This window comes from Propithecus coquereli, unplaced genomic scaffold, assembly GCF_000956105.1.
Source record: "Propithecus coquereli isolate 6110/MARCELLA unplaced genomic scaffold, Pcoq_1.0 Scaffold209, whole genome shotgun sequence".
NCBI classification, from domain to species: domain Eukaryota; kingdom Metazoa; phylum Chordata; class Mammalia; order Primates; family Indriidae; genus Propithecus; species Propithecus coquereli.
The window spans coordinates 1,630,639-1,655,214 of record NW_012145967.1 but is presented as its reverse complement, the minus strand read 5'-3'; the positions used below and the strand labels follow the sequence as shown (position 1 = coordinate 1,655,214).

At 46.8% G+C, this 24,576-nt stretch overlaps 1 pseudogene; it reads right to left on the bottom strand.

Annotated features, from left to right (window-relative positions):
• Positions 1 to 7,024: 7,024 nt before the first annotated feature.
• Positions 7,025 to 24,576, bottom strand: part of LOC105810313 — a 189,935-nt pseudogene continuing 172,383 nt past the window's right edge.

Genomic DNA, 24,576 nt, shown 5'->3' with positions numbered 1-24,576 from the left:
TCTCAGCCTCCCACGCTCAAACCACCCTACGCTGAACATCCTACTAGACCACTAACACCTGGAATCCAGGGCCCTCAGAGGTGGGTGAAATCCACACTATGGCTTCTTCACGTCCAAAAGAGAAAGGCTTCTCTAAGGTCAAGCTCTCAGGTCAGAACAGAACTGAGCCACAACATGCCTCAATCTGGTGCCTCCCATGGAAGGCCAGCCTAACCGGGAATTGGGGTGATTCTGTCACTCAAAACCAGGGACCTCCCTCACATGACACAGGGGACTCTGGTCCCGCACACTTTCTTCCCTGAGCCACGCTAGAGAGCAGGAAGCTAGATTGCTATCCCTTCAGAGCTGGTCTAACAGCGCTGGGTTACAGTCATCTACAGAGTGTCAGAGCTCCTGCCCCATCTCCCGTCATCCCTTGCTCCTTGTTCAACTTTAAGGTAGGTCCCAGGTGCTCTGGAAGGACAAATGGATCAATTTAAAGGAGTATCAATGTGTTCTTGAAGTACTAATTCCTGGATTAGCTATTTGTAAATCCTGGAAGACAATAAAGCACTCCCAAGAAGATGGCTTCTGTCCGGTGTTGCCCATTCTCTGCCCTAATCTCTATCCCAAATCCCCACCAGACTGCTAGTGCCTGAGTTTCATCTGTCTGTGGTCAGATTCCCACAGTGCTGAGCTGAGAAGCAAAATGGTCCCAAAATGGTCCCAAAATGGTCCCGTGGAGAGATGAAGACGCCTCCTTCACCGTCATGGCAGGACTTGGGGCACATGGAGAACTAAATCTTCAACCTGGATTTAAAGTTGCTGTCCTGGTGATTCGCTTGGACCAACAGCTAAATACAGCGGAGGAAGTTCCCAAAGGATATTTCCAGATGAGCTAGCCATGTTCCAAGGCACAAGGCTGGATTCGCCCAGCTCAGAATCAGCTGGGTCTGGTGGCTCCACACGGCCTCCACGGTTAATGAATTTGCCGTTGGCAGCAGTGGTGGAAACACAGAAAACTCCAGTCTCCAGAGAAGTGTCCAAAACAATAGCCAAAGCCACATGTTGCTGCTGGCTGCTGTACTGGACAGCACAGACTAAAGTGCATTCCTGTCGTTCCTGAGAGCTCTGTCAGACAATGCTGCTCTAGACCTTTGCTTAGTCATTCATGCATTGTCAACAGTATTTGAGTACCTATTAGGTAGGAGCCGGTACGCTGGCACTATCCCAGGTCCTTACATTACAAGACCTAACTGGGGATCTGGGGAAGGCTTCAGAGAGGTGATGATCTACCTGACTGTCAAAAGCTGTATGGTGGTTCTTTAGGTAAGATGGAGTTGGGCAGATAGGGAGTGCCCTACAGGAAGAAGAACTAGTGTGCGCATAGTCGCATCCTTCCCTTTGCTTCTCTGGACTCTGCCTTTGCTCAGTTCTCAGTACTTTTGCTGAACGCTGTTACTTAGCTGCTGGCTCTACTCTCTGGCTGCCTGATTTTGTTTGGCCTCAGCATTCTTATTTGTAGAATGGGAATAAGATACACCACACAGGGTTATTTTAAGTAGCAAATAAAAGTGCAGCATGGTATGTAGTACCATGTGCGAAACATATTAGAAGTTCAGTAACTATTAGCTCATTGCTTTTCTTCATCAGATCCAAGGCTGGAGGTCCCTGGCTACGACCCTTGCCCAGGTCGCCCTGCCCGGGCCCTGGCTGCAGAGGTCTGTGGTCTTGTGGTCGCCCCCGCTCTGCCTGTGCATCAGGCTCGAATGCTGCTGTTAACTGCAGCTATTTCCAGCCCACAGCACGGCCTTCTTTTCTTCCCCTTGCTTTGTTTTGCAGCAGGTGGCTCTCATTATTTTGCAGTGCGGTGGTGGCAGCAGGTGCACTGGCATGTGCCACGTGATTCACAACCATGCATCTCATGCCCAGGGCTGTGGGCAAACTCTACTCCTGACCATGCAGTCTGGAATCTGCTACGGTTAACTTCCAGTCTGCTGGGATTCTGCCTGGTGACAGGGACGGGGTGGACTTTGGAATCAAAGCCAGCATGAAGCCCCAGCTCTGCTGCTGATCGGCAGCCTAACCTCAGGCAAGTGACTCGTTCCCCTGCACTTCAGTCTCCTCATCTCTTAAGTGGGTCTCAGTCTGCTTTTTGCTATGACAGAATATCACAGTCTGGGGAATTTATAAGGAACGTAAATTTATGGGCTCACAGTTCTGCAGGCTGGGAAGCCTGAGAATGAGAGGCCGCATCTGGCCAGGGCCTTCCTGCTGGGTCACCCAAGGCGGGGAAGATGGAAGGGCCATGGAAGAGAGCGAGAGAGATGAAAGGGACCAAACTCAGTCTTTTACCAATACGAGGAATCCATTTGCACAATAATGATATTAACCCATTAATGAGGCAAAGCCCTCGTGGCCTAATCACTTTCTCATTAGGTCTTAACTCCCAACACTGCTGCATGGGGGGTTAAATTTCCAGCACATGCTTTTTGGTGGAAATCTTCAAACATAGCAGTGGACTAATACTCTCCAGCTTGTAGGTCCATGATGAGGAGCGATATGATGGCATACAGCAGGTGCCGAGTACAGTCCAGCACTTAAAATGTTGGTTTTCTTTTCCTTCTGGTGCTAGGAATTCAAAACTTCTGGTGTAGAAAGCCAGCTCTCGAGAGACCATTGTATCTATTCACAATCGTGTATTCCTTACCTACGTACCAGGCACTTTTGTGCACGATCTCCTTTGGTTCTCACCAGAAATTATGAGAGAAATATTACTAGCCCGATATGGAGGGAAGGAAAATAAGGCTCAGAGAGGTGTGGCTATATCTCCAAAGTCACATCGCTAACGGAGACACAGCTGGGACCCCATTTCCAGCCTCCTGTCTCTACCCTGTCCCCTGAGTCCCTTGCCTGCCCAGCCCACAGCTGCCTCAGGAGGAAGGACAGGGTGGGTGCGGATGGGCAGGTTTCCATGATGCAGATATGTGTGTGCACTTCACACTCAGTGTCACAGGGGAGCCAGCGACCACCTCAGGGCACAGAGAGAAGCACTCGTTGGGGAACACCCGGGCAGGGCCATGTACCCCTCCCAAGGCAGAATGAGCTGGCCAGCCATTGCCAGAGGAGCTAACAGTCAGGGAACAGCCAGGTAACTAAAATTGGACAAATCGACTTCACACAAATAAAATGGCCAGATGGGAACGGTTTGATCAGTACGTAAAAGCCCTATGTCCTTCTCACTGCCAGTCCCCTGGGCCCTCCTGCTTACCCTGGTTGGACGCCTAATTGTTTCCCTCGGTCCAGGCAGCACTTCATCACCCAGAGCAAACTGTGATTATCAAAACTTTCAGCCGCCCACTGCTGATTCACTCATCCCTCCTGAATCAGCAGAACGGAGGAAATGCGCTCCCCGGAGAATCCTGCCTCCGGCTCTGCTCCCGGAGCTGCTGGTGATGATGTCATGCCTGATATTGAAAACACAGGTCCTGAAAACTCCACGTTGACATTCTATATATAGCGCCTTCCGTCCAATTTGCACTCAGTGAGTGCACATCTTATACAACATACCCCCAGACACAGTGCAATGGTCTGGGCTCTAATTTTGGGGGGTGCCGGGCCCCAAAATAACTTCTCTTTGGGTAAAGACACAGGGCCATTCTTCACGAATCAGAAATTTAGAGCAGACAGCAGTTTTGGCAATGGGGTGGGAAACACACATATCAATATGATGTTTGCTAGTAACTTCTCCTGCAGTCTGTTTCTCACGAGAGGTGTCCCACGCAGTGTAAATAGTGTGGATCTATTACATTTATCAAATGCATTACACTTTTCTCCTTACGTATGTGAATATACACACACTTTATAGATAGGAATACACAAATGTATACACACTTTACAGACATGAATTTATCTGTTCCTTTAATAACTCAGACGAAATAGGGATTATTATCACCATTTCCCAGGTAAGAAAACTGAGATATAGGGTGGTAGTGGTACAGCTGGTTCACTGTGAGCCCAGAACTAATGCACAGTGACAAGTGCTCATTCATTTCTTCATTCAAACCACGTCTACTGAGTGCTTGCTATGGGCCAAAGGGGATACTAAGGGCTGGGGACACAACGATGAGCAAGACACACACGAACACTTCCCTGCAGGAGAGCTGGGCAAGACAGACAATTAACAGGATAAATAGGTGACAGGCACATCCTGTTAGCAGGCGAGGGGTGGGTCGGGGCAGTGGGGAGGGGGTGGTCTTTGCAGCCTGGATGCCTGCGGGCAGAGGCAGGACCGGAGGAGGAGAGGGGTGTCCGGCTAGAGCCAGGCATTGTTCCCATTTGCATTTCCACCCTGAACTACAAGTTGTGCACAGGACGCTGTCCGAGAAGATGAACGGCGATGTTTCAGGAGCTGAGGATTCCTTGGGTTGGCCCAGCCAGCAGTCAGGGTCACCTTGCCCAAGGGTGGCTTCTGAACGCAGAAGAACAGAAGCTGCCGCCAAGCCCAGACACTGTCCTTTCTCATCGGGGACCTGATCCTGGGACTCAGGAAACAAAAGGATGCCTGTGTCACAGAAGAAAATCCTAACGAGAACTAGGGATGGAAACAGTGGGGGGAGGTTTTAATTGGTGATGGGGACAATCAGAAAGGCAGCCCACCTCCATCAGGAGTGCGGCTGGCCAGGCGTGTGCCCGGCAACCCACTGGTGGCCCTGGGCCCTTCCCCCAGGGGAATCTGGCTGTGCAGTCTTCTTCCTCTTCTCTCCCCTTGCCTCCTGGGTGTCTGGTCCTTGTCTGTCCCTTGACGCCCACGTGCTCAGATTCACAATCCCTCCCTGTGCCCTCCGGCCCCTCAGTCCAAACTGTGCTTTAACTCTTCTTCTACTGCCTCCTGTCCCCTCCCTGCAAGCCCCAACCTTCCCTTCCTGCTCTCTTTCCCTGGCTGGGGCCAAGCCCACAGCCTGTCACCCATTTATCAATGCATTGGAACTGTAACTCAGGTATTGATCTGTGTTTGTTGGTTTTTTTCCTGTAATCTTGGGCTGCAAAGGATCCATGAGGCTGCCTCACAGTCATTACATCAAGTAATAGGAAACATCCATCTTCCTCGGGCTTCACTTCTGCACCCAATGGAGATGGGTTTGAAGAGCGTTAATCAAGCTATGAAAATCATTGGCAGCTCATTCCTTTATGATGAAAAAGCTGGTTTGCAGCCTCACTGGGTAGCAGAGGCCTGACACCTTAGATACCTACAGCAATTATGGGCTGTGTGGTTTCCTGCTTAGAGAGTCTATTCTTCGCCTAATGCCTGTATGCAAATCTCATTCTTTGCTTTCATGTGGTTCTCTGAGTCGTGAGCAGTGAGAACAAGGCATGGATAAGGCACGGCTCCTCTGCACAATTGTGGGGGAAATGGAAGGTTGTCGGTTACTGCCATGGACCCCTGCCAAGGCCAGGCCTGTACAGAGGTGGGAAAGGTCCAACAAAACTGTGTGATACCTGGAGGTGGGAGCTCGAATACCCCTGATTTGCCCACCTAGTCCTCCGTTCCACCCAGAGCTCCTTCCACCCTGACTTCCACGGGGAGGCGATGCCTGCAGAGATTAATGCAAAGAAGCTACTAAGGAGGGGTGACGAAATACCCAACTGCATTCAACAGCTGTACATCTATCAAAGGTGCATGGAGCAGAGTAAGTCCCTGGGGAAACAGGATCTAGAACAAGAAAAAGGAGACTGGAAGAGAGACCAGAAAGCAGATTGCAGTGTCATGTGCTAGGAAGGCAGGGGGTGGCACTGCAGGTGGTCTTAGCCGACAGGTCTCCATGTGTGGCCCTGGGCCAGCAGCATCAATATCACCCAGGAGCTTGTGAGAAAGCCGGATGCTTGGGCCCCATCACAGACATCCTGAATCAGAAAGGCCAGAGTGGGAGCCACAGTCTGTGCTTTAAGAAGCCTTCCAGGTGGTTCTGATGCACTCTCCTAAACATGAAGGAGTCACACGACGGCATCAGATAAAAAAAAGGAAACACAAAGGGATTAAAAGAACAAATGGGAAAATGAAGAGCACAAAGTTTGCCTTGGACTGCTCCTCCGAACACCAAAATGAGGACAAGCGATGTTCTAGGCTGCCACACCGAGAGGATGACGTTTGTTCCAGCAGCAGAAGAGAAGTGCTCTTCAGTGGTTAGGGTTGCCTGGAGCAGCAACGCTTAGGTTCCATTTTGCCACGTACGAGCTGGGTGTCCTTGGGGAAATTGCTTTACATTCTCGGCCTCTGATTTGTCATCTTCAAAAGGGGAATGATAGTATTATCTTCTTGAGAAGAGTCTTGAGAAAAATTACATGACTTAACACATGGACAGCCTTCAGAAGAGTGTCTGGCATGGAGTGAGTGCTCAGTAAATGTTAGCTGTGAGTATTATCTCGCAGAGCTGCAACAAGCACATAAAAGACATGAGGAGTAGAAAACAGAAAGTTAGCCAACCAAAGTACAGTCAAATGAGTATGTACATTATGTTATATTAATGGAGCAAAAGAGAGTTCAAACCACACAAATGGAGCAAAACAAACAAAGGCAGCAAGAAATAGATTACCAGCGAATCACAGACTCATTTATTTACTTGCTCATTCACGGGACATTACATAACCTATAGGGGTGCACCATGCATCTCGGGGAGTGCAGAGATGGGGGGAGCACGGTCTAAGGAGACCCTAGGGTCACAAGGACATCAAGCAATGACACCGAGCAGAGGGGCACAGTAGGTAAGGCCCAGAGAGTGATGGGCATACAGAGGTGGGGTGTGACAGAGTGAAAGTGAAGTGGACTGGGTGATCGGCATAAACTGTGTCCTGGTGGTCGCAGGGGAGATGGGCATCGTGGCAGGTCTTACTGGCCACATTCAGGAGCTTGAACTTTATCCTCCAGGTCATGGGAGGGAGCAGGAGATTTAAGCAGAGGCATGATCCAGTCACGCGTTAGCTCTCCTTCTCTGCAGCCTTGTGGAGGCTGGATTTGAAAGAACAAGACCAGGAGGAGGGGAACCAGCTAGAAGCTCCAGTTCAGGGGCTCTGCATCGCTCTCTGTCGCGCCCAGGAAGTGGCATTTCATCTGGGACTTGAAGGATGTGAACAGATCAGCCTTGAGGGGATCTGAGGAGAGGGCCGCTGGGCCGAAGGGCCGGCAGCCGGAGTCCCTAGGACAGGAACGGGTCTGGAATACAAAGGGGTGGAGCGTGCTCCCGGGGAGAAGGGTGGGAGATGGGGAGAGGCAGGAGTTTGGATTTTGTCCCAAGCATGATGTAAAGCCGTCAGAGGGCTGTATGAGGCGGATACCATGAAGCTCATTCAGTTCCTCAAAGGTGTTCTGGCTGCGCTGTGTTTAGTGCAGGTGGGCGGGACCCCAGCAGGAGGGACAGTGGCTCCTGGGTCGGGCGAGGAGGTGGCTGAGGGCAGGGGCAGATGCACTGATCTGGGAAGGGCTGCGAAATGTGGAAGGCAGCTTAGAGATGTGTGTCTAATTCCACAACACAATGGGGTGAGTCTTAGAAACCCCATTTTCTGCAGGAGGATACTGGGGTCTAAAGAATTTGAGAAACTTGTCCCCTGTTCAAGAAGTTTCCAAACCAGGCTTTCCTCCAGATAACAACTCCAGTAATGTTTTCTCTACAGCCCTGAAGGGAGCATGTTTGGTAGGAAGGGTTGGACAGAGGTGAGGGAGGAAATAGGGGTGAATGTCTACTGTAGAAGAGCAGGAATAGTCTGAACCTCCTTCTTAGCCATCCGTGGCTGACACCTGGTCTGCTCCCTGCAAGTGTGTTTCCTGCATTCTTCCCTTTCAGACTTGAGTTTTTTTTTTTTCCTGCAGTTTTTTGAATTTCTTGAATAGCAGAGAAAAGAGCTTCTACCCTCAGGCTGTCAGAGGGGGAGCCCAAAGCAACACAGAACAAAAGGAAAGTTTTGGGAAGTCACCTGTTTTATCTTAACGATTTATATAAATGTTGTACTCTGCTTCATAATGCAACTATGTTTACTTGAGGGTATAAAATTATGTTTTAAATTGCAGTCCACTATCACTATTTGAAGGTACAGGATTCAAAATTAAAAGGTTTACCTTCCTGAATGAGCTATCGTAATACTGTGAGCCTTTGTATTGTCACTTGCTGTATGCCAGGCACTGTTCTGAGTGTTCCATGCATTACCTCATCGTGAAGGTAGGTTTCGTTACGTCATCTGTGATGAGGAACCGGGGCCTCAGAGAAGGAAGTGACCTGCCTAAAGACACACAGTTAGTAGGTGCACAGCGAGGATTTGAACCTAAATATGTCTGTTCCAGCACCTGTGCATGTGGCCATCGCTGCATATCCCTCGGGTGTGACAGCCCGGGGTGTCGTGGAAAGCTTGGGTCTGATGGTGACTGAAAGCTCATGCAGAAAGATGTCATTTTTCATGTTTCAGGTGGATCAGCCACAGAGCAAGCTCAGCCTTCAGTTGGGCCTTTGGGGAAGAGGACGGCAGAGAGGAGGCTGAGAGGAAGAAGCTACTGTGACTCTGGTCGCTGGGCAGTTAGCAGTCCTGCCGAGGCTCAGACTGGTCCATGCTGAGGGTGGCCACAGTGTCTGGCCCAAGGATCACCCACTCGCGGTAGGACCCAGCCCGGGGCTGAGGAATAGAGGTCCATTTTCAGCCTTTGCTGGAGGAGGTTGGTAAAAAAGGGCCGGTGCAAATCCCAGTTAAACAGATCCTGGTTCTGAAAAAGACATTAGGTCCAAGTGGAAAGGCAGGAAACTCGCCCTCCAGACTGAATAGCGTGCAAGGATTATTGGGAAGAGGGAGAGAAGGCTGCGATTTGGTGAGCGTTGGTGGGTACAGGCCTATCCCAAGCCCATCACTGCAAAGTTTCCGCACCCACCAGCCCACAAGTCTGAGCTCACCTTCCCACTGCAGTCTCTGGCCAGGCATGGCTTAGGAGGCGGGAGGGAGGAAGGCGTTCGGGTGAGGAAGCACAAGTGGCTACAGCTGAGAGATGCTGAGATAGACAGCAACTGACATTACCTAAAACTCACCTGTTGTTTTATATCAAAGAAGGCATCTGCACGGCCTCCCCTCCACCCCCCGCCTTTTTTTAACCCGTCCAGGGTTAAAATCCCCTGTTCTGTGGTCCAGGCCTCCTACAATTCTAACTCGAATTACGTGTGCCTGTAGCAGTTCAGGTCTTATTTGTATTTCCAATGAAGAAAAACAGCCCCAGACTAGTCTCTCAACGACAGCCTTCACATGGCAAACATTTTTTTTAAGATGGAAAGAATTATGCCCCAAATCTCTAAGGCCATTGGCCACCTTCTTCCTTTTCTCCCAAAGTTCTGAGCCGTATTCATGCAGGTATAACAGAAGCTGGACACAGGAAAAATGGACCATGCCTGAGGGTCTCCCTTCTTCTGATAAAACTCCTGTCATTTCGCCACGTCTTATTCCCTGCTGTCCTCCAGGCCAGCTGAGAATCCAGCTTGGGACTTTTCACTCACTCGACGTAGGAAGGGGCCACGATTGAGGCAAAGAGAGGAATGAGCTAACTTGCAACCTCAGGGCCAGAAGCACAGTCTCATTGCACATCCGAAACTCATCAAGAGACAGGAGGCAAAGACTAGGAGTAAATTGTCAATAACCATCCTGGGAAAAGGTTAATGTGGAGCTTGGGGCAACTTGTGTGAGGGCTGAGATCACTCAGGACATGTTCGATATGTCAAAAGACAGTCACTGCCCGGGAACACAGGGACACCTGTCTCTGGAAGGGATGGAGGAAGGGTTGGAGGGAAGAGAAATTTCTAGCGAATCATATAATGTTGTAACTGCTATTTGTTAATGAACATTTATTCAGTTCATCTCTCACGCTAGACAATGTGCTAAGTATTTTGTATATATTTCATGTGATTTAACACCTCAAAAGCATCGTGAGGGAGGAATTAATTCTGTTTTATAGATGAGAAAAGTGAGACGCAGAAGGTAAGTGCATTGCTCGAGATCGTACAACTAAGCTGTACTGGAAGTGGGGCTTCGGCTCGGGTGCGTGTAACCATGAATCTCTTAGTCTTAACCATTACATTTTACTGTCTCTTTACAGTGCTTGTAATAACGTTGCCATTGTTGTCTTGAGTTGATAGTTAAACCTTAGATTACTTCAAATTTTGCATATGAATAGCCTGGGTTTCCTACCTGGTTATGAGTTATATTAGGAAGAGAGATTTTTATGCTTTTTAAATGTTTCCCCCAAGTGAAAAAAAAATGCCCTAAATATAATAATTTGCTTTTTTACAGTACTTTACAATTTTCAAAACATTTCTGCACAAGCGTATTTCCTCACTCCGTCTCTGTTAGAGGACTGGGCTATTATCACCCCTAATTTACAGGTAAGAAAGCAGAGGCATAAGGAGCTTTCTTTACATTGTGCCTCAGTTAGCAAATGGAAGAAAGAGATGTGACTTCCTTGTTTGCTTTACTTCTAGGCCAGTGTCCTTTTTTGTCAAGCCCGTTAACTGCCTTCTCAACAGCTAGTTCTCCTTGCTAACAGGCAGAACCTCAACTCACATTTGTTGAGAAATCAGAGGGGGTCCTTTGATCTTAGGAAGGCTTGGCCCCTAACCCAGGGGTGGGCATTGGTCCCATATTAAGCAATGAGATGTAAGCAGAGAACATTTTCCTCCCTGATAAAAAGAATATCCTGTCTGTGCCATGTTTCCTAAGTGGAATGCAGGACCCGATTCCTGGCACTGCTGTAGCTGTCTTATGACCATGAGGAGAAGGTCAATAGAATTTCAGACATGCCGACCTTGAGCCCTGACATCCCTGAGCTGCTAAATCAACATGAGCCACTGCCTACCACACATCTTTGTTACAGTAAAAATAAACCCCTGTTACTTGTAACTGAAACATTTCCTACTGATTCAACTTTGCACTGTGCCAAGGCAACAGCACTCAGCTGATGTGGGTTTGGAAGAAGATTTGTAAACATGTTCTGTATGGCAAGGCCAGTCAATGAATTCACTACATGGATGCAAGTGTCATTATTATTGTCACTTTTTATATTAAATGCTCTTTGATGTGATGTATTTGCGTCTGGATTCTTAGTACTCAACTCCCCACAATGGAGAATGAGGTACTTTACTCCTATAAAAGCTGCTCTGATCAGTCGTTATTGAGCCAGGTACTGGGCCTGTGGTTTGAACTGTTCGGTTTTGCTTTCTGTGCACTAGCATAATGATTTCCCTTCTCTCCGCCCAGAGCATAGGGTGAAGATGAAATAGAGATGGGAGATAAAATTAAAGGAGCAATGAGAGGGGAACTCAACACTTGCTAAGATGATTGTTACGTCTGCGCATTATGTCCGGCATGTTACTTGAGCAGTCTCATTAACTGACAGTGTTGCAAGGTAAGTACTGTCCTCTCTGAACACTGAGGGACATGTCAGGGGCATGAAAGCGTAAACCGAGGTAATCCCACCAGGGATTTTCGCTGGTTTATTTGGGTCTGCCTCCATTCCTCATCACCCACAAGAGCTTCAGAATATAGAGCCATGTGGGAAGGACCTCTCCGCGGCCAGGGTACTAAGTCACAAGAAGCAAAGTCAATGGAATCGATTTCTTGGATGAAGAAATGAGGGTCTTTAAGTCCTTATGGTGGCAGTGTATTGAATTATAGTCATAAGAGGGATTCTGAGGGAAAATGAGTTCAGCCCCCAACTTGGTACAGTCAACAGTTACATAGCAACCAGGATTTGTCTTTCTCTCCTCTGAGGACAACAATGTTCGATCAGAGGAAGCTGCAAAATTTGCCAGGCACAAAACAGGAAAAGGATCATTCAAAGTGAGTGAGAAGAGAAAGAATTTAGAGAAATCAGGATGAACGCGGAGCAAACTTCCAGAGGCCTGGCAGTGAGGGAAGTCACTCAGTGAGGGTTCCCACATGCAACTTTCCACACTCACCCCCTCTCAGATTCAGTGTGGCTTTGAATCGATCCCTGAACCACTGAGAGAAGAGTACAATGACTTTTCTCAGGGACCAGTACGGATTTGATTCATGGCGAAAACATGACCCTTGTCCTCAACATGCTCACTGTCTACTATGGAAGCTCAAAAAGGCAAACCCATCAGGATAAAGTGTGACAAGCATGGCATTGCCCTCATGATTTGCAGCTGGAGTCTCTGAGCTTCACTTGCCCCTTTATTTTAATTAGTAAGATCTTTGTAATAGACTGAGATATAGTTCATTTTGATATAGTTTGTTTTGAATGAGGGATGGAAACATGGAGTTCTTCAAATGGGGCATGCTATTAGTGAAATTTAGATAATATATATAAAGCACTCGATGTGCTGCCTGTTACACTAGAAGCAGGGAATTGATGTTCAAAGCATCAGGGTCTAGACCTGAGTGCCTAGATTGAATCCTACCTCCTCCACTTACTAGTATGTAGCCACAGCCCCATTTCTGAGATTCTCTGAGCCTTAAATTCTTCATTTGTGAAGTAGAATAATAATAGAACCTACTAACAAGTTGAGTTGCAGGGAGTACTAAATAAGTTAACGTGTAATATGTTTGAAATGTGCCTGGCACATAATAAATGCTCAGTAAATCTTAGCTATTAATAGGAATGGCTCCTTCCATGGCAAATTGTTGTACTAGTAGAAAGGTAAGTTGGAATTGAAAAAGCAGAAACAGATGCAACCAGTAGGTGATGGATTATCCATTGGAAAGGTCTAGATAGCGAGACATGGTGTGGGCTGTGGAAGCACCATGTTGTCAAGGGCAACGTCTATGATTTGATGAAGCTTGAAAATCTCTTAAATACCTGATTCCACTCAGATTTACTGCTGGCCATGGCAGACCACTATGTTCCCAAGAAACTCTCCCCTCCCCCAAAAAAGGGGGGAAAAGGAAAAGGAAATCATTATGGAGAATACAATGTGCTGAATCTTTTCAATCACAAAATCAAGTTAAGGTGGATTTGGGATGGGGTAAGTACTCTGATGTAAACCGAAGTGACTTTTGTGTTTGATATAAAGCCATAGAAAATGCACAGGGACAGTTTGAAGAACAAGCAAGGTGAGTGAGCTGCATTAAAATGGGAATGAAAAATAACCCAGAAAATGCTATTTATTGTAAAGATTGCCGGCATGCTTAGAGCTGCTTTGATCATCTTTGCCTCAAAGAAAGCAGAACCAACAAAGTGAAGTTTTAGAAAAGGGCAGAGGAATGATCAGAGACATAGTGGGTGAAAGGAGGTCTTTATCCCTAGAAGGAAAGAAACAATTGGAGAAAAACTCTGTGGCTTAATAGAGATCTATTGGATAATGAATGGTGAGTAGCGGCCATTCAGGTGCTGCCCTCTCCCCTGTCCCAAATCACAAGAATGAGAAGGAATTTGAAAGAACTGAAAATAGATAAATGGCCATCATATGTTTAAAGCCTCAACTGGGGAAACTGGCAGCCTCGGGGCATTTTTGAAGCAAACAATAGAGTGACTTTCTAAGAAGATCAAAAGTTCTACGCTTGCCCAATGGCAGCTCGTCCTGCAGGGGTGTTTGCTGAAAAACAGAGGGGCAACGCGGCCCTGGACCCTCTGGAATAGAGAGAGCCCTCCCGGCACTGTCCACGGGGGCAGCCCGTTGAAATGGCAGCAGAGAGCAACAAAAGACTGAATTTATTTTCCCTGTTGGGATTCAGAAAATGCAATAGGACAGGGCTGGAGAGAAACTCTCAGATTTTATATGATGTGAGGCAAATTATCCTACCCTCCGTGCCCCTACCCTGTTCCTCAGAGAAGAAAAGATTCCACCTTGGCCACTCACCGGTGATCCAGGACAGCTACCTCCCCCTTCCCCATGGAGTGTGTTAAAAATGTAGACTCTTGGCCCGATTCCAGATCCCAGCATCAGAATCTGCATTGTAACAAAATTCATGCGTGATTTGCGGGCACGTCAAAGTTTGAAGGTTTACTACAGTCTCACTGCAGTCGGGAGAGTTAGAGAAGAGACTGGGTGTGCCTCCACTCCGGCTGTGCCATCCACATCCTGTGGGGACAGCCAGTTTGTCACTGACACCAGCCTCAGTATCTTCATCCAAAAGCTAGGAGTCAAGTCCCTGTGAGTATTAAATTATATAATGCATTTAAAGCATTTGGAAATGTACTTAACATATAATAAGAACTCAAAAGGCATTAGTGTAGGTTACAATGATTGGTATTTATAATCATCCAACCACCAAGAAATGGGAAGACACCCTCAACAATGAGCCGCGACGTTATAAGAATGGAGAAACCGTCCGGGCAGTAAGAAAAAGAGACGAGGACATTGACTATGAACATCTCCACTGTGAATGAGATGTGTGAGCGATGGAGTAGGGGACAATGGAATCCCGCCACACAGCTCCAGAGCGCATAAATGGCTTTACAGAAAGCCCCGCTGTGAGCAGGCTTGAGAGACAGGGAAATGGGTTACAAGTTAATTAACAAAGACAATGCGCAGCTCATGCGTGTTTTCCTTGGCTGTTCATCAAATATTGTGGTATTGTTTGATTTGTTCTTAAGGTAGTTAATTAAGGTAAATTGGCCATTTCATATGCTTCTGAATAAGTATTATTTTTCTTTTTAATAAAAAACAATACTGCGTGGTAATTTCTCACTCTCTTTACCAAAGTTCAGCCTGAGACTCAGGTTATTCCTGTGGTAGATACACGATCCCAACAATGAAGAAGAAGTAACTTGGCAATGGCGATAATGAAACAGAGAAAGGTATAAATTTCACGTGCTCCAAGTGGCCAAATAGTGGGAAGGACGCATCACGAGAGTAGAAGTGATGTAAGCTGTTCTTAGAGTCCACTCTAAGTAGAATTCTGGGAGAAGACGAGATTCAGGTTTGGGGGATTAGGACAATCAGGGAAACCGAGGACAGTGTCATGTGCGTGTGTCCACAGGCTGAACTAGGATCTATGATGGAGTCACCACAGCATCTCAGCTCATGCTTGCACCATTTAGACACTCTCTGGAGTAGACACTCCATCTCGTCCTTATCCTTGGTCTAATGAATAGCTTGGGTAATAAACAGCCGCCTGTTATTCACAGACAGGTGTGTACCCTTGTCAAAGGTCTTGGCTAAATCATCTTGATTGTCTCTAATAACAATGTTAATGACCCTCCGCATTAGCTTCAGGTTGTAAAACATCTTTCCCTGATGTTTGTTCAATATTTTCATGAGAATTAGAAACATCTATTACAGGCCCTAAGATGCTAAAGGGCTCCTGGAACACAGTGCTATAATTCATGTAAGTGTCTCAGCCGAAACCACAAGTACTCAGAGCTCCGCTCTGCCATCTCCCAGAAAGAGAGGAGTGCAGTCCTGAGCTACCACTGAGACGTCTAGAATATTTCCCCCAGACTCACAATAGGAAATCATGGATTTCTAAAGAGATTTGTGTGGTTCAGTAAGTTTCTAAACAGAATGCTCACCATGCTATGTGGGTGAGATTTACAGCCAAAATGCCTATTCTGGTACTTAATTATGTATTTTACCAATATGTAGATAGGCAGCAGGGCAAGTGATCAGGATTATGGATTAATCAGGACCTTAAAAATAGCCAAGAAGCTATATAGCGAGTATTGAGGAACCAATAAAGGGGATTTCTTTTATTAAAACAAAATGTATTTCCTATTACCGTGCTTTCTGGTCCTGGGATTATGAGGGACCCAGGAAGGTGAGTAAGAAAGAGCTCTCTGAGAGTTTCCTTTCAGAAAAATCAACAAACATCTTCTGATTCTTTATTCAAAATTTCTTTGAACATAAGAGGGGACTTAAGTCCTATCTGGACTTTTCAGAAGGTAGAACTTTCAAGTTCTACTTCTTGTTTCCATTTGATCCATATTTCTCTTGCTATATCCACAAATGCCACTCTGGCATATCTATATAAACTTATGAAATTGGCACACTCTGTAATCTTCAGACTGGAAGGGAACTTGACATCCTTCCCTCCTCCGGTCCAGACCTCTCATCCATACCCCGTATTTTTAGGAGTCTACCATGAGTCTGACCTGGACTGTCTTGTATCACCACTGTTATCTAACTGAGAGCAGAACTCCCGCCCTGCCTCCACCCTCCTCCTAACTGTCCCCATCCCATGTGCCTCCAGTCTGCTCCCAAGAGCTCGCTCTGCTGTCAGGGGCACCACCATTTGAGTCTAGAAACGTAGCGCATTGGCGATTCCTCCTCCTCTAGTCCTTGAATCTAATTTATCACTTGGAAATGTTTCTTTTATTGAACTCTGCATCAGTTACCCTCCCTCCCTGTTACCGACATTCATTCACATATCCATTCATTGAATAAATATTTTGGGGGCCTCTGTGATATTCCTAGCCTCAGTCAGCACCTTCGAAGAGCCAGACCCCAGAAGTGAGAAAGAACTATGTTGGGGACTTGAATTGCTGAATATCATGACTCTTGTGTTGCAAGCTACAAAGCTACACTAATGCAGAAAGGGTAGCACATGCAGTGACTAGACAGAGAGCCCAGAAATAAATCCACACAGATAGAATCACTGGGCTTATGAAAAAGGTGATACCGTGGCAAAGAAAGGATGCTCTTTCTAATCAATGGTGCCAAATGAATTTAATATTAATGTTTGAAAAAATGAGGTTTACTCTCCACCTTACACCATGTACAGAAGTAAATTTTCAGATGGATTTTAGTTCCTAATGTAGAAGAAATATAATGCAAAGTAAGTCTTCTAGAAGATAGTAAGAACATTATCTATATTACCTGGATTTATGTAGATTTTTAAAAGGACATAAATAATACTAATCTAGAGAAAAATGACTATGCTAAAATTAAGAACTTCTGTTTTCACACTTGAGAAAGTAAAAACTAAAACCACAGAGTGGAAGGGAATATTTACAATATATTTAACTGTAGAAATTTATTTCCAGAATATGTACATAATACCTTTAAATCAATAAGAAAAAGACAAAATCTCAATTTAAAAAGTGAGCGAAAGGTTTGAACAAGGCTTTCACAAGATGATATATCTCAATAGCAATAATCATATAGAAAGTGCTCAGTTTCATTATAAATCAGGGAAATATGACTTAAAAAGAATCTAAGTCATATTTTCAATGTCTTATATTGAAAAGAACAATACCAAGTGCTGTTGAAGAGATGGAGCAACTGGAATTATTACATGCTAATTGTCAGAGTGTAAATTGTTACAAACACATTGGAAAACTGTTTCATAGTGTATACTGAAGGTGAACATACGACCCAGAAATTCCACTCCTATGTAAATGCCCAACAGAAATGTGTATATATAGGCTCCAGAAGACAGGTAAGATAGCTTTCATAACAGCACTATTCGCAGTCGACATAAACTGTAAATAACCCAAGTATCTATTAACACTGCAATGCTTAAATAAATTATGATATATCTGTAGAATGGAATAGCACACAAACAATGAGAATAAACAAAATCTGCTACATGCAGAATAAGGATGAATCCTACAGACATGATATTGATCCATATGCAAAAGAATACACAATACATGATTCAATTTATGTAGAGCACCCAAACAGGCAAAACAAACAGATGGTGTTTTCGGTCAAGCGAGTGGTTACCTCTGGAGACCTGGTAGGTGAATGGGAATGGATAGGAAGGGAATTCTGTGGTGCTGTAATGTCTTATTTCTTTGGTAGTGGTTGCGCGGGTATTTTGACTTCATGAAAACTAATTTATGTCCACACTTTGGATTTGTGCACTTTTCTATATATATATGTATATATGTATATGTATTATACTTGTTAAAAATTTACTTAAAAGATGAGTTTCAAAAAGAGTGGAGTGATTGACAGTGTCCAAAATGTTAAAGGATTGAATCAACTGAAGACAGTAAATAAGTATCAAAATCTTTTTCCCAGTGGAGGTGTTGCTAAACTTGATGAGAACAATTTGAGTTTTGAATACTAGCTATGTCTCTCAACTTTAATTTATCGTATCACTGTAACCTGCTGGAAAACTCTCCTTGTTTACAGATGAACTCTGGGAAGAGTGTTTTTTTTTCCCTTTTCCTGTTGTACTTTCAGAACACTTTTCTCTTCCTATGCACTTACGTTGTCTTACACACCAGGCAGTAAGAGAAACTCCCTCTGGGGCTCACTGTCCAGGGCGAGGCAAACCCCTTTGCTGGGGCAGAGGTGTGACCAGCTTGTCAGGGGTAAGCCTAGCCTGAAGGCACTCATGGCTGTCACTGGTCACCCTGTCAGAGGCTCCCTTCCGCCCCAGGTTCCTGAAGCACTCTCAGGAGGCCCCACAGCAAAGCTCTTTGTGTCACACGTGGCTGCTCGCTCTATGACACAAACACAGAGGTGCCGCTGGAGGTGGGGACCATGGCAGGGCTTGAAGCAAAGCTCTGGCTGCAGACGGCTCCCGATCTGACATCTGTTAGTAGTGGGATATCCCTGTATTTCCATATTGGACCCAAACATGAGGCAGCTCGGTAATTGGCAGATGTGAGCAGAAAATACAAGTCCAGCATAGAGAGTCCAGTTCTAAAAAGTCTTTGCTCCTCTTGCTGTCGTCCCTGTGGCCAGGAAACCCCCAGTGTGCAGAAAGGGCAAGTCTGTTCCCCCGAACGCCCTTCTCTTTGCAGACCCTGAAGCAGTACGCACCTTGTGGCAAATCTAATATCAAACAATCGTTGGCCGCAATTGAGATACGGCTGCTCTTGTAACCTGTTCACAAGGCCCCGGGTGACCAGTCTTCCTCCAAAGCTGAGCTCACCCCTCACGCTGTCACCATGGCTTCTCCCTGCTGGACTCTGGGGTTGATCCTCACACTTTCCTTTCCAGCATAACATAGTCGGTAAAGAGAGACATGGGCTATGGTAGCCGAGTGGCAGAGAAGCTCGGAGTAGAATTACATGTAAACGAGGAAATCACAGGGACACAGCCTCATATTATCCAAGTGGGTTTGGCATGGTTTTCCTCCTATAGCTACCGTGGACAGCTGTCCAGAACGTCCTGTCTATTTCTCCCTCTCTTCAGTCCCAAATAGCCGGGAGCGAGTTCTCCCAGCTCCCTTGGCACCTACGGAGCATAGCTCATCCCGCCTGTAGCATACAGCCAGCCTTTATGATTCTCAGTTTAAATTGTTTTTCTATTCTTAAGTCACCCAAGGCCCAATTTGGTGGCATCACTAAGTGTTCACTGCAAATATTACCCTGAATTAAATTTGTTTTCCCCTAGAACACAACCCAGAATAGTCAGGCTAAGCTTCCCCTCCACGGCACTCGCTTCTCGTCCCACACACCTCCCTACTCATCCCCCTCCCACCCTTCCTCCCGAAGCAGCGTTGTGTGTTCCCCGCAATTCCATCAAGTAGCTCATGGGAGGACTGCCCATTTCCAGGTTTCTATCTTCACAAGTCAAATTCAGTAAAATTCACTACCCTAGGTCAGAAAAAGATGAAAGAATTCAAGAATATTAGTTGACAGTTTCTTCTAGAACAGTAATAATCTGAGTGTATGACGAGGGGGATGCACGTTAAGCATGACCGTTGGTGCTTTATTCTACAACTATTAGAGGAGGAGAACATTTTTCAAAAAGGAAAAGGAAAAAAAAATGAGAAAAAGTTCTGTTGTTTTCTCCTGGGACAGTTTCCACAGAAACATGTATTAGTTAGGAGTCTTCAAAGAAACAAAACCAGTATGGGGTGTGTGTCTCTGTGTGTGTGTGTGTGTGTGTGTGTGTGTGTGTGTGTATAGAACGAGGGAGGGGAGAGAAAGATTAATTATAAGGAACTGGCTCACATGATATGATTATAGGGCCTAAGGAGTCCCAAGACCTTCAGTTGGCAAGCTGGAGACCCCGGAGAGCTGATGTGCGACTCCAGTCTCCAGACGGAAGGCTCGAGAGCCAGGGAGTGGCTGGTGCATTTCCAGTCCAAAAGGCAGCAGCCTCAAGACACAAGAAGAGCTGATGTTTCAGTCTGAATCCAAAGGCTGGAAAAAAGCAACGTCCCAGCGGGAGCAGAGTCCCTCTGGCCTCAGCGTTTCTGTCCTATTCAGGTCCTGGATGGATTGGATGAGGCTCTGCTATGGTTTGGATATGGTCTGTTTGGCCCTGCCCAGTCTCGTGTCGGAATTTGATTTCCGATGTTGGAGGTGGGGCCTGGTGGCAGGTGTTTGGGTCCTGGGGCCGGATCCCTCATGAGCGGCTTGGTGCCTTCTGTCCTGGCCTCCTCTTAATGAGTGAGTTCTTTTCTCCCTCTGTTAGTTCCTGCCGGAGGTCTGGCTGTTAGGAAGAGCCCAGCACCTCCATGCCCTCCATCTTGCTTCCCACCACATGATCTGTACATGCCAGCGTTCCTTCACCTCCCGCCATGGGTGGGTGCTCCCTGAGGCCCTCACCAGAAGCAGATGCTGGCGCCAGACTTCTTGTACAGCCTGCAGAACTGTGAGCCTAATAAACCTCTTTTCTTTATGAATTGCCCAGCCTTGGGTATGCCTTTATAGCCACACAAAAACAGACTAAGACGCCCACCCACAACAGGGAGGGCAATCTGCTTTACTTAATCTACCGATTTAAATGTTAATCTTATCCCAAAACTCCCTCACAGGCATAACCAGAATAATGTTTCACCAAATGTCTGAGCCCCCCCGTCAGATTGACATATAAAATCAGCATCATCATGGGGTCATTGGGGATATTACTGGCCTCGTCGGAAACAAAGAGGGCAAGAAACACAGCCCAGTGGGCTAAGATGAGAATGCAAAATTATCCATCTGTAGTGACGGGAGAAATCATTGAATCTGAGAGAGGGAAGAGAAGGTGGGGGTGTAGCCGTCAGTATATAGCTAACGCTGTCCCTGAAGGGGTCAAGTTGGCCAGTAGTTGGTTCAGTCAGAATGGCTAACGTGGTCACACAATCAGAACAGCATATGACCAGGAAGATGGCCAACCACACACCCAGAGCAGAGTCCCTTCGAGTTCCAAAACCTAAGTTTAGGGGACAGGTGACTGAAGAGAGATTACAGCACTGAGAAGTGGTTGCAAATTGCCCACAGGAAGGTCACCCAGGTGAGTGTGGCTCATTGTCAGTGAAGCTCAGGGAAGCTGTGGCCAGCGCGGCCCAGTGCTATGCATCAAGTGTACAGTTCAGCAGATTAAAGTAAAATTACATTTTCTAGCAAAATTGAAACAAATGCCTCACACCCACCGTGCCATGCAATGTGCAGATAAGCAAATGAAAATATACAGGAAGAGCTGAAAGATAAAATAATAATAACAGCATAACAGTAGCAGCAGCAGCTTTGAAAGGAAAATCGCCGAAACAATATAGATTTGACTTAAATTAGCACACATGAGATGATGACCAGCCTGCAGGGACGAATTTGGAGCCCAGGGAGAAGCCTGTGCAGAACAGGATCGACTCTGAGACTTTGCCTGCAGCTATCCACAGCTGCAAGAATTTGCTCACCTCCTTGTGAGATAGCATTACACCTGTGATGAACATTTTAATTATTTATATGCAGCTAGCTTAGCTATTTAATAAACCTCTGTATAATTCAACCATAGTCCTATGTAAGCTTTTCTAAATTAATTCTTTGGTTTCCAAATTTCCCATTATATAATCAATTTATCAGTGGGTTACATGGCTTTGGTGCCCAAGCAGGATAAGCCTTAACTAAGTCATCCAGACAGCAAGCCCCGCCCCATACAAAACACTCACTGTTAAGAACTCACTGTTCTTAACTTGTGTATCAATTAGCTTTGCTGCCTAACAAATCACACAAAAACTGCAGCTTTAAACAACAAACATTTCTCATTTTTCTTAAGTGCTGGTGAGTTGCCCGGATGGTTAGATTGGTTGCCATGATCAGCTGCTGGGCCCAGCCGAGGCTCCCAGCTCTGGGATGGCTTTTCTCACTTGGTGGTTGAGGACATCCGCTGGGGCAATAAAGGTGACTTGTTCATAGGTCTTTCTTTATACCCCAGGCTGGCCTGGGCTCCTTCTCCTGGTGGTGGTCACAGGCGTCACCAGAGCAACATGAAAGGACAAGCTACAAAACACAAGACAGTTTCAAGCTTCTGTGTCTGCCACATTTGCTATGTCTTAGCCAACGCAGATGACATGGGCAGACCCAGGGTCAGTGTGGGAAGGCATTAACCAAGAAAAATTATTGCTGCCTTTTTGTAAATAGTATACAACCGGGTACTGCCAGCCATTCCTGCTATCTATTGGCATAGCCACCACCGCATGGCAACCTGGTGGTGACAGTCTCAGTAACCAACCCAGACGAGTTTTCAGCAGCAGCTCATGTGCACCATCCACAGCTTGCCATGGCTGGTAATGTTGCCACCCCCACCTAACAGAGGGTGACTGCTACAAATGTCCGAAAATGCCACACACTGTAGTACAGCCACTTTACCTATTAACAGGGCTCTTCTCCTTAGTTAAATAAAATTTGATCCTGTGAAAACTTACATCCACAATCTCACTTTCTGCTTCATGTCCTTCGATGACTCAGCAGTATGTGAGTAATATACAAAAGGGAAGAACAGCTTAATATGCAAAATACCAAGCTTATAAAACAAATAAATTAGGGAGTAGAGAGTGAGCCATCCTATCACAACACAACTCTTTGCTCTTGTATCAGGATTCTTTAAAATAGCCCGCTCTCCTCGGGCCTCTAAAATAAAACCCATCTGCAAACTTCCTTTTCGCATAGGTTGTCAGAACCGCACCACTGCGTAGAGCAAGGCATGCCTGTAGTAATTATTCTCTCCCCTGTTCCCACTGGACTGAAGGGGCAGTGAAGGACTGTGTGCCACCTGGAGGAGGCGATGGGTGGGAATCAAAGCAGCAGCCTTGTCCAGAGAGCTCTGTAAAGTGCGTACCGCTGCGTGATTTCCAGCACAGGAGCGCCTCGTCTCATGCAGCATGTGGAACTGGGTCCGCGTCCCTTACCAAAAGGGGAGAACTAAGTTCAGCCATCAGCCATCGGTTGGCATCTGGTGTGGCGGAGGGACAAGGCCAACCAGGTGCACCAGGGACAGCATTAGGTGAGCTCCCTGCATCTCCCAGGCGCTTTCCCAAGTGTCCAGCCTCCACCGCCGGAGAACCTGCTTCTTTCTCTCCAGCTCTCTTCTCAACTTTGCCGTGATTAATTGCCCGCCCTTGAGTGACACAGCCCTTACAGAGCAGGCATCTCCGTTCCCTCGTTGTGTGTTCAAGCATGGCAATGCAGGAGGCACAAAACCCATTCAGAGGAGGAATAGCAGGGCCCTGTCCTCCATCTCGCAGCCCGCTTCTCGCCTGCTCTGCTCCGGTTCCATCCCACTGGGGCTGTTGTGAGCCAGCAGGTTACGAAACATCCTATAGAAGGCTCCTATCTAAAACTCTGATAGGTGACAGCCCATGTGACAAACAGGCTTCAGTCTGTCAAGCGAACATCTCCGAAGCATCTGCATTTTCCGGGCTGCTGTGTTCTTGTTTGTCGACCGCCAGGCCTGCGCTGGGCTATGCAGGCCCTTCCAAGGGCTGTGAGCTGCTGTGTCTCAGCAAGGGGTTGTCAAACTGTCCCACTTCCCTGCGTAATGCATACAGGGGTATGCATATTTGTATTGATCTAGGCGCAGGAAGGGCACACACATGCTAGGCAGCAACTTGGCCAAGATGACCCAAAGCAACTTTCGCACTCGCTAGAGATTTCTACTCACTCGCAAAATGCGTATGTTTAGCCCAGTCACTGACGTGACTTGTTTCCCCACTATAAACAGAAATCACATCAGTGATTGAATGTGTGTGAGTGTGTGTATGTAAGACGTGTGTGTGTGTGTGTGTGTGTGTGTGTATAGGTATGTAGTCTCTTTTCACATTAACTATTTAGAAACCCTGTGCACTGTTCCGTTTGCCAATTTCCTGCTACAACTCACCGAGAAACTAAGTGCTTATAGCTCCTGCAGTGGGCATGTTGCCCCAGAGCTGCCCCAGCCACACGTTCGGGGCAAGCCCGGCAATCCTGACCGCGACCAGCAGGGAGGCAGGAGGATGGCGTGCTTCGTGTCTCCCAGGACTGCGGGGGAGTTGCCACCTGGCCTGTTCCCATCCTCTCCCTTTCTCACTTTGGTCTTGACATATGACTTGTCTCTTCTGGTCCTTGTCATTTTCCTCAGGTATCTTTTGCTGATAGCCATGATTCCAGAATGTTCTGTGGTAGCCAGAAGCAGACAGTGTGCATCCTCTCTGTCCCAAGCACAGGCCACTTCAATTCTGTCTGCCCTTTCTCGTCCCTCAGTGCCGCCCTGGGGGCTCAGGCCTCCCAGTAGCTCTTGTGGCACCGCACTGCAGCTCTCAGATTCTGTGAAGCCCCCTCTGTCGTCCTCTCGTCAAGCTTATGCTCTTGGATAAGTCCCCACCCCACCCCAACACGGGGGTGGTATGACGGTGAAGAGTCCTACTGGCTGCGGTCTGTAACTTTGACAGGGTCTTGATAACCACGCCCACATCCGTCTGGAAACTACTACACCCAAAAGAGGCCGCCCCTTCTGCTGTGTGTAAGCTGACTTT